We start from the raw sequence: 9,824 nt of genomic DNA, 5'->3' as shown, positions 1-9,824 counted from the left end.
CCATCATTTTCCCACCCACATATAAAAAGTGTGAGAAAGGAGAGAAAGCGCCTCACGGGCGTAACACCAAGGGTGCTGCTGGCTGGTACTCACCAGCACACCCACTTATCATCATAGGTTACTTTCTCCCCATCTAGAGAAAAGAAATGTGTATTCTATCGTGAAAATCTCAAGCCCAATGAAATAGAGGGAAAGAAAAACAGTAAAACTTAAATGTAAATAGACTGTTGGTGCATAGTGTCAGTATAAGTGCCCACTGGACCCCATGTGAGAATCAAAACCAACAATTCTCACCGTTTAAAAACCGGGTAAGACTTACTGGCTTGACGTAATTTTATTGAATGCTGTAAGCCATCCCAATTAAAAATGGTTTCTGTCTAACCATAATCAATTTCTAAGCCAACATGTTTTGTTGCAATAAAATCGCGCAACTTCTTCAGGGCCCTTGGGGTTCCAATGTAAACTTCTTGTGAGATTTCACATCAAACCTATGATGGTATGACATTAAAATAGAGAAAGAACATGTCACTTGTAAAAACCACAAGGTGGTTCAAATGCTTCATTACCAAATGGTTGCATGGATCCCTCATACCGGCAACCATCTCTAAATGGCACATGCGTCAGCTGATCGCGTGCTCAACGGGTGCCTGCTACTGGTCCTAGCCCCTATAATTATGTATAAAGATAGTGATAACATTGCTTTAATTCCTTTAATAGCGCACTTATCTTATCTTATCTTAGCCAAACATTACATCACCAAAGAATTTTCCTTTGCGAGTGTCATACTGTCAATTACTACTCAATACTTCCCTCGCATCACAACTCATCTTATTCGGCAAAGCTCAATCTGCACCCATTTCATTAAATATCAGCTTGTTGTATCCAAGTTTTCATCTCAAGGGCCACACTTACCAGTGGCCCGCAATGTAAGTCAAATAACGAGCAGTTGGCAACGTAGAAGGTTCAAGCGTTTATTGGCCAAACAGGAAACTCTACATAGAGGAGCCTCGTCGATCCTCACCCAAGGGGTGCGCCGAGGAAGACTGCTGGCTCCTCGTCAAAACCACACTTTTATACATTACAGTGCAACATACAAAACCTTATAAGTGGAAAAGTACCAGCCAGTCTAGGCGCTCCTAATGAGCTCATCCTATATCTAGTTTCGATGATACAAAAAGCTACTATCTTTAAGAGAAGAAGGTCGACCGGGTGACTCCCTTCTTGTCCCGGGTTCAGAAGGAATTTGCCTGGTACTCCCTTTTAGCAGATGTGACCTTGCTTCTCGGTCGTAAATACAATTCAGCCTGTCTTCTAAAACTAGCGTCTGCTGAACAAGGGAAAATATGGGTTCAGGGAATCACGTGACTGTAGTTCCTTTGAACGACAAGAAGCCGGGAACCAAGATGGCCGCGGGTCTGTTCTCGGCCCTTTCCGCCGTACTAACCAATGGATGCACATAAAGGCCTTATTACAGGGCCGAGTCAGACTAGTTAGTTTTTAGCTACACTGTGCTAACCATATTCTGAAATTCGGATCCTACAAGCTTGTTCCTCTTAGAAGTCCAACCTTGTTTCTTATAGACATTATTACATTCTACCTTTTTCGATCTGACCAGAACGTTGTCCTTGTTGTGCACGCATATTCAAATCTGTTAAGCCTGCGCGCACACCTCAATCAAAGCGAGTAGCTCGTATACCACTTCTACCTCTACATTCTGCCGTTTTTAATCTGACCACAATAACGTTGTCCTTGTTGTGCACGCATATTCAATTCTCTTAAGCCTGCACACACCCCTCATTCAAAGCTAGTAACTCGTATATCGCTTCTAACTCATATCACACACAAGCCCTCAAACAACCTTCTTACCGCTACCGTGTCCCGCCGGCGTTTGTATTGCTCCGTCTCGGAGCTCAATCTCATGCTCACTTAATATGGAGAAAAGCACGCCCACATTCAGCATGAATGTCATGCGTGATGACCAATCGTTCCGGGCCCGAAACAGCGGCCATCTTGTAGTGAAGCAGGAAGTTGGTGAAAGACATTGAAAATCAATGTCGAGTGTGTTAACATGTTCATAAAAACTTTATTTAAACCAGTCAGTGTCCTTCAACCCCTTTGTATAAAATAAAACAGAGGGATATAGACAAAGCGTAACAACCATTTCCCACAACTTGAGCATAAACAATCCCACCATTATGCATATGCACAATGCTATTGGAAGTTGTCAATAAGATGGCTAGCAAAAGAACATTAAAAAAAGCAGCCCCTTGCCCATATCACATAGGGAGCCCCTTTCAAAGTATATCAAACGATGCTCCAGTAACCACCAGTGTCATAAAAGACACATGCCTCCTCATTACGTGTACACGAGAAGCACAAAAAGTTATATCACGATCATACCCAGCGGTCATAACAAAAGATAAAACTTAACAAATTCACTGGGCCCCCTTTTATGAATGATATCTCAACGTGAGTGAGGCCCAACAGTTATTTGTAGATTATTCAAAATGTCTGGCCGCTTTCAACACCAACAATGTGTGTTAATGTATAACGGGCACAACCCTCATGCACACGGTCAAGATTTCACTGTGATAATAAACAATCCATACAGAGCGGAAATAGAACACATAAGCAACAGGCTCCCCAAAGGGTCTTTGGGGCATATTAACAAGCCAGGCGATAAAATTATGGCCGCTTTAGCGGCAGAAAACTGTCGCTAAAACGGCGATAATGGGCTTGATAATATGCTCTATGGAATTCCAATTGAAGCCCATGTTAAATGTGAAGGACGTCTAACATTGCCTCTGCTACCTAGCGAACCTTGTTAAAAATGTTTTGATACTCTCTCTGCTATGTTTTGCAAAATGTTTTAATACCTACTTTGCTTTGTTTGTAAAGCGCTCTGATACCCTACTCTGGGTCTAGTTCGCGCTATAGAAAACGCTAAAAATACAAATAAAATAAAATTGGGATGCCTACTAAGAGATGGAAAATTTGACCGACCAATCATGACCTTACAGCAGACCAAGGATAATCAAACATAAAATACGACAAGCAAAATGACGTTGCCCTGTAATACAAAACCTATCAATATGACATGCATAGTACAACATTGCAATACCTGAAAAGAAAACCAATAAATTCACACCTGCAAGAGAAAGCGTTATACAAAGCCTCCACATGAAACATGTCCTAAAACTGCTGCCTCAGGGGATGGTGGGTGGGGAAACAAAAAGGTGCAATTATGCAGACCTCCACGTGGACGGAGGCGTGCAGATCTTCCCTAAGGCGGAGCGACAAGGAAAAGACCTCGCCGCCGCTCCACGCTCCATATAAAGGTGCTTTTGCCCAGAAACCATTTGGAACAGGTCCTGGCAGGATCCATGACCTGATCTTCCTACTTTCCCCCGTAAGTGATTCTTACACTTCTGGGGCATTACCCACTCGTCCAATCACTGCACGCGGGAGCAGGCACCGGCCGCGTCATCAGCCTTGGCTGACCCCACCCCCAGCAGAAGACTCGTCACGGGGACCGGCACAACTGCCATATGCGCGGCCTGCCCGAGTTCCCGGTGGCACCTGTGGACTCCTCAGTGGTAGCTGTGATGGAGTAATCAAATGAGATGTTATGCATGTTGGCGCCATTTACAATCCAGTCTACAAGTTATCATAATCAATGAAGGTATATATATCCTGTCAGCGCAAACACTTTTGAAAATGATGTCTTTGACACAGGCTTAGATTAACAGTTAAAATATATATTTAGAGGAAAAGCGGAAGTGTATGCTCCTACAAGTTATGGCTCCGGTTTTATCATAGCATAATCTTAGATAGCAGTGAGGCACTACTACCTATAGAATCAATGGCACCAGGATTTGCAAAACCTCAGGAACACTTGAATCAACAATTTGTATGGACTCAGTTTTGCCTCAACGTCCAGTCAAAGTTTCAGTGTTACAATGGATACCAGAACATGAACAGAGATCCTTGAAATGTAGCACAAGGAGCTCCTCTCTACGAACAGTAACACCGTACGTTCCAGAGTTCTTTTGAAATCTATAATTAACTCCTGAGATTGTGGGTGTAGTTTTGTGGATGCCATTGTAACATCAAATACATGCATCAGTTTCTCAATAAGAAGAGTCTCTGATATTACTGTAGATTCTCTAAGTCGTGTGTACATGTTTTTGTAAATTACTACTTCAAATGATACGCCATCAACAGGACCACTACATATAAACCACAAAATGTGCTTATTTATGTTTAAAATATCATGTTCCATATACGTGTCCAGCAAATCTCAATATTTTACATATCTACCAGGAATTAACACATGTATAGCACACATCTATGACTCTGATTTCCCATGCTATTTGCATTGGCAATTCATGCTTACACACAGTTATCCTTTGGGGTCTGCAGTGACATTTCTCCTCTGTGGAGATAAACATTATGTAGGGGGAACAACCTTTACAACGCAACTTTTACAACGCACTACCATTACAACGAAACTGTTACAACGCGAGTGCATTGACAACGCAGGACATTACAACGCAAGTCTTTACATCGACTTGCACTAGATGGCGTGCTAACATTAAAAATAGTGTAGTTTACTATCCCAACACCTTCCCTACTGTTACGTGGACTGGAGTTGGAATAGTAAATTACACTTTTTTAATGTTAGCACGCCATCTAGTGCAAGTCGATGTAAAGACTTGCGTTGTAATGTGCTGCGTTGTCAATGCACTCGCTTTGTAAAACTTTCGTTGTAACAGCATGCGTTGTAACAGCATGCGTTGTAACGTCATACATCCTTATGTAGTCTTCTTTCATATTTTGTGAACTCACAGTATACAACAGTTATTTCCATGTTGCAATATCCATTTCAGCTTTAGGGTCGTTATGGACCACTTTCAAGTGCAGTTCTTCTGCCAATGTTCATTCCAATAGATCTTTTTTACATAGTGCATTTGCGGGTTCCCCTGTCCACTTCCCATGTATCACTATCATTCTGCATGCCACAATCAGTCCTAGGACCAAAAAATGTGTACTGCATTTTTTCCCTTCGGGCGTTTATGTAGTCTCAATATACATTATTTCATGTTCATGTCTATCATGGTTTGTCCTAATTTTTGTAAATCTCTAACTACAATATTCCAGTACAAAGTAACCAATAAACACATCCTCACTGAACGCATGAAATCCACTCCATTCATATCATATCATACCTGGGGCAGTCCAAGCCTGCTCCCGTGTCTATTTTTCTAATGATTGTCGGTAACATATATACTCTATTTATGAATTGAATGTTTTAACTATTTATATGTTTTATTGCACATTGTATGTGGCTTTTATTGCATTTTAATGGATTGTGATGAATACCGTTGTACCCGAATAAAGATGAAAATTTAATTGATTTGAAATACTCTATGTAGATATTATATATGTATAAGTCTGAGTCTTGTGTTATTGGACACTTTTTGCGGATAGTCTTGTATCTGTTTCAATTATGAGTCTGTCAATATGGTCCTGGTATCTAGGTTTAAGTTTTCTTAAAGTCACCGTCTTGGCCATTCTGTCTTGACCATGTACAACTTCATTCATTTTTCCCCCTTGTCGTCGGTGCTGTCATTGCCATTAATCTGGATAATTCCTGCAGTTGCCTGGGCATCTTCCCCATTACTGTCTTGCCGCCTTTCACAGTCTAGTATACAATAGAAAGTGTCCCCTGAGCATGTCAAAGTATACTGTTGTCTCGACAATTGTGCGAAACGATTCTTCTGTATATCTGTCCTCATGCATTGCATCGATGCTTCTATCTGTGCTACTTTCTTGGCCTCCAGGAGCAATTGTCTAAATTCTTTAAGGTCCCATAATCACACCTGTTCTGCAAACAGGGTCTCTTGCAGTACCAAAACACTTTTATAATAGTCTTTTTTCCCTTGTTGTCATACACGGCTCAATGCTTTTTGCAGATACGGCATCTGCGGGGCAAAGTAGTAAGCTTCCATATCAGGGTCTCTCGTTCCCACCCTTTTATAGGACAGCTGTAGTGTATAAAATCTGATCTGGTCTCCTAAATAACCAGTTTAACTCTTTGAATATTCTAATTCCTTGAATATTTTCCTAGTCAGCAATACATAAATTCCCAGAAATACATACAGAAATCTCGGTATTACAACTATTTTTACCAAAAATAGTCTATCTTTCAGAGCTGTCATTTCTTCCAGAACTCTACCTGATGTCTAATATTCATCACTATCTTGCCTCTGTTTTCTCAAATTCACCATTCATAGTTGTGTGTCAATATAAGACCCATATATTTGATTTTTCTAGTGCCTATTTGACTCCCAAGTTCAGATTTATTGTGTCTGCTGGATGGAGATGTAGATGGAGCACTTTCAGTACAGATGTCTCAGGGAGTTTAAAAATATTAATGTGTTGGTTGCATATTGTGATATTACATGAGCGAAGCCCCCCCACTGTGATCCTCATTATGCAAGTTCTTCCCTTCGGCTTTGTGCCAAGGGTTCTACTGCTAGTGCAAACAATACTGGCGATAGCTTACACTCATTGCGTGCTCCCCTCCAATATCCACATGGTTGATACAAGTTTGACAAGCTTCACTTGAGCTGCCAGTCTGTTTCACAAGAGCCTGGTCCATTGCATTATGTGGAGGCCAAAACTGTATGTTTCTAGTATCTGAAAAAGAAACTCACAGCCATGTATTGAATGTTTCTGAATATCTAGTATTGTATCCAAATATTCTCCTTCTTTATCATCCAGCATGTGTTGGCTGTGTGCCATTCTACGTAGGTTATGTATTGACTGCATCTAGGCATGTGTGTTGGTTGGTTCTGGTGAATTGAGGACGGGATTACCAGCAGTATCCTGCTGTCTCAACGTTTCAAGAAATGTTTGTTCAAAGAGGAGCTCTGCAGACGGTCCTTCCGCTCATTCCGGTAAACGTATGAAGCAGAGTTGTTTATCCGTGACCTCCCTTCAGCATATTCTTCCCTTTCCTGTAAAATACAGTTGTATTCCTATTGTTTAAATTAGCAATTTTACAGTTGTTTCCATGGCCTCCACCACTTTTTCATATGCTATTGTTTTTAAGGTGACTTTTTACAAATCTTCTTAGATGAATGCCAGTTCATCTGATATTGTGACTAATTTATTTTCAAGGGTGTTGTTGTGTCTTTCATCACTTCTAAAATGGCTGCCAGTGATTGTGTATTTAAGGTTTTACGGTTCTCTGCTGCCTTGCACACTTTTTGTCGGTCTGTCCTTTACCATTAAATGCACCCATTTATTTTCCCACCCTTCAGTTTGCAATGCTCGTCTCGCAGATTTCTCAGGTATCTATATGTTGCATCCGTACATTTGCTTTAGCAGGGTTAGGTTCTGCATTTCTGTGCTATTGGGACCATTTTATCTCTCCTTCAGTGTTGTGCTGTAAGCAATGGAGTAATCTTTCTAAAGTTCTCAGTCCCTATTTATGGAGTTATGTAGTGTTACTGCTTTTCAGTAGGTCTCAACTAGTCCTTCCTATTTAGCTTCCAGTTTTATCAACTCCCATTTCATCTTTTCGTGGCGTTCATGTTGTTTCCCACTCCTCCTAGTAAGAGCGTTTTCTTATTGTTTGTTCGGGGGTCGCATATCTTCCAAGGCTTTTTATTCCTTGCTGTAGCCTTGCACCCCCGGGATTGGCCTAGTGCCACAGTGGCAACGGTATTTGTCCCCAGGATGCCACATCACATCCACCATGCCATCAATCTACTGACGCTTCTCCCTCTCGAGGGATCGACACATATGCACATCAGCCCTGCTCTGTGCTGCGGTCTGCCTTCACGATTGGGTCTTAGGCTCTTCATCACACAATAGCTTATTTTCTCGGTGCAGATTTTCTCTGTCATGCTGCTGCCAAAATCAGTTGGCACAGGTCTCCACATGTCTAAGTAGGCCCCATTCTTTTGCGTCTCTCCAGCCTAGCCGCTACAGTCACCATATTACAGTTGACCTGCTCATCTTTTGTTGTCTCCGGGAGCTCTTTCATCTGAATTACAGCTTCTCCCACCTTCCCAGGTAATTGTTTCGTTGGGTTTCATTGCAGCGCTCTAACAAATACCTCATGTTACCGCATTGTCATGTGGATGGTCGCTTAGAGGCAGGCTATTGTTCAGATTTCTCTGAATGTGGAAGGAGCTCTCAGTATTACCTGCAGTCTCCATTTTGTTCGGCCTTGCCTCTTGAGATAAATCCATTTTTGTTGTTCTTTTTAAAAAAATGAGTTGGTGCACATTCTTGTGTAACTCTGTGAGTATAAGTAATTCTTTGAATCACAGAGGATCACAACCTTGCATACAGTCCTTATAAAGTAACCTGCAACAGGAATTGCAGCAGATGGGATTTGTAAAAGCAACTGCCCACCCACACGGGATTTTGTGGTGAGGCACAGTAGACCACTAAAGTTACCACTGCACCCTGTCTTTTCAGTTTCTCTAACCTTCATCTTCCAGCTCAGTGATTGCTGTGCACTTATCCTCCTGTCCATCTACTTCACAATCACTCTGTCGGATTTAGAATGCGACCAGTTTAATCCCAGACCATCCTACTCGAAATTAGGCAAGTGGGTGCTCCCAGGAACATCGCTGTCACAGCGTTCATGCTGATATTGCTACACTGGTTAATGTTCCTTTTGAACTTACCTCTAGCTACATGGAATGCATATAGGTTTATAATGGCGCCCAACCAGCAACCTAGGAGTGTGTGACCCCACAGACATTCACTATTGCGGACGGCTGGAGTCGCACATGAGAGAAGCCATGATTAGCCTGGGCGTTCATCTCTTGTGTTTCGTTATCTACCTCTGTAGTATGATCCTATCTTTGATAAGTGTCTGAGTATTAGAGAAAGGATTATAGAAATAATCAATTTCTAAGATGGTGCTCCAGAAGCAAGTCCCACACAGGGACAGAGCAATATGTAAGTCTTCGAATGTCATTGTGCAATATATTTGTTTCCTCTTTAAACAAGAACTATTTTTGTAGGCTGCATTTTTTAGTACATAACGTTTCTTTACACCAGTGGTTTGGGGGGACTACACAGCCCACACAACACAGCTGTATAATGCCAGTTCTTTGAGTATATCTCAGCAGCTCCTGAATGGACTCCATTAATGCTAATCTATTGCTGGTTACTCCTCTCATGCTCACAGGTGCACTCCATACATTATTTAAAGACTGCTAAACAGGGCCTCTAGAAATGTGGCGTCTGTTACCCCTTTGTAGACTCTGTGTATAAGGCCCTGATTATGTGTCGTACAGCATGATATACCCAGGTGGGATACTGTACCGCTCTACCACACGTGTAGGACTCCGGGTCCAAATTTAGATGCTGGGATATCTGGTGGAGATGAGACAATCCTGTGTGAAACAGGAATGGGGCGGCAGCCATAAGTGTAGACCAGTCACTGCCTGATAGAGGCTGGGTGCCGCACGCAATGTTGCCCTGGACGGTCTATGGTCAGCCCTGCCAACTGATATCCTTACCATCCACTCTACGATTCCCAGCCTCCACAGTCCCCTCCCTTCTTATTTATCACCTGCTGACAGCAGGTGATAAAAGAGAGCTTTAAGCCACATGAATATGGGAATTCCATTCACAATTTGACCTGAAAGAAACAGATTCACATGACTCGACTATTTCCTATTCCTTGGGGATTCACCATAATTGCATAATATGTCAATTTTATACTGATCATACTTGGTGTACTTTTATGATATTTTATATATGGGATAAAGTAATATGACTTGACTTGCATA

The 9,824-nt window shown here is 41.8% G+C and overlaps 1 pseudogene; it reads left to right on the top strand.

The window, feature by feature from the left end:
- The first annotated feature begins 1,343 nt into the window (after positions 1–1,343).
- Positions 1,344–8,903, top strand: LOC146785279 (protein cornichon homolog 4 pseudogene; annotated as a pseudogene).
- Positions 8,904–9,824: the final 921 nt, after the last annotated feature.

This window comes from Triturus cristatus, chromosome 11 (assembly GCF_964204655.1).
Source record: "Triturus cristatus chromosome 11, aTriCri1.1, whole genome shotgun sequence".
Lineage (NCBI taxonomy): Eukaryota > Metazoa > Chordata > Amphibia > Caudata > Salamandridae > Triturus > Triturus cristatus.
The sequence above is the reverse complement of the archived record's forward strand: the minus strand, read 5'-3'. Positions and strand labels throughout refer to the sequence as shown.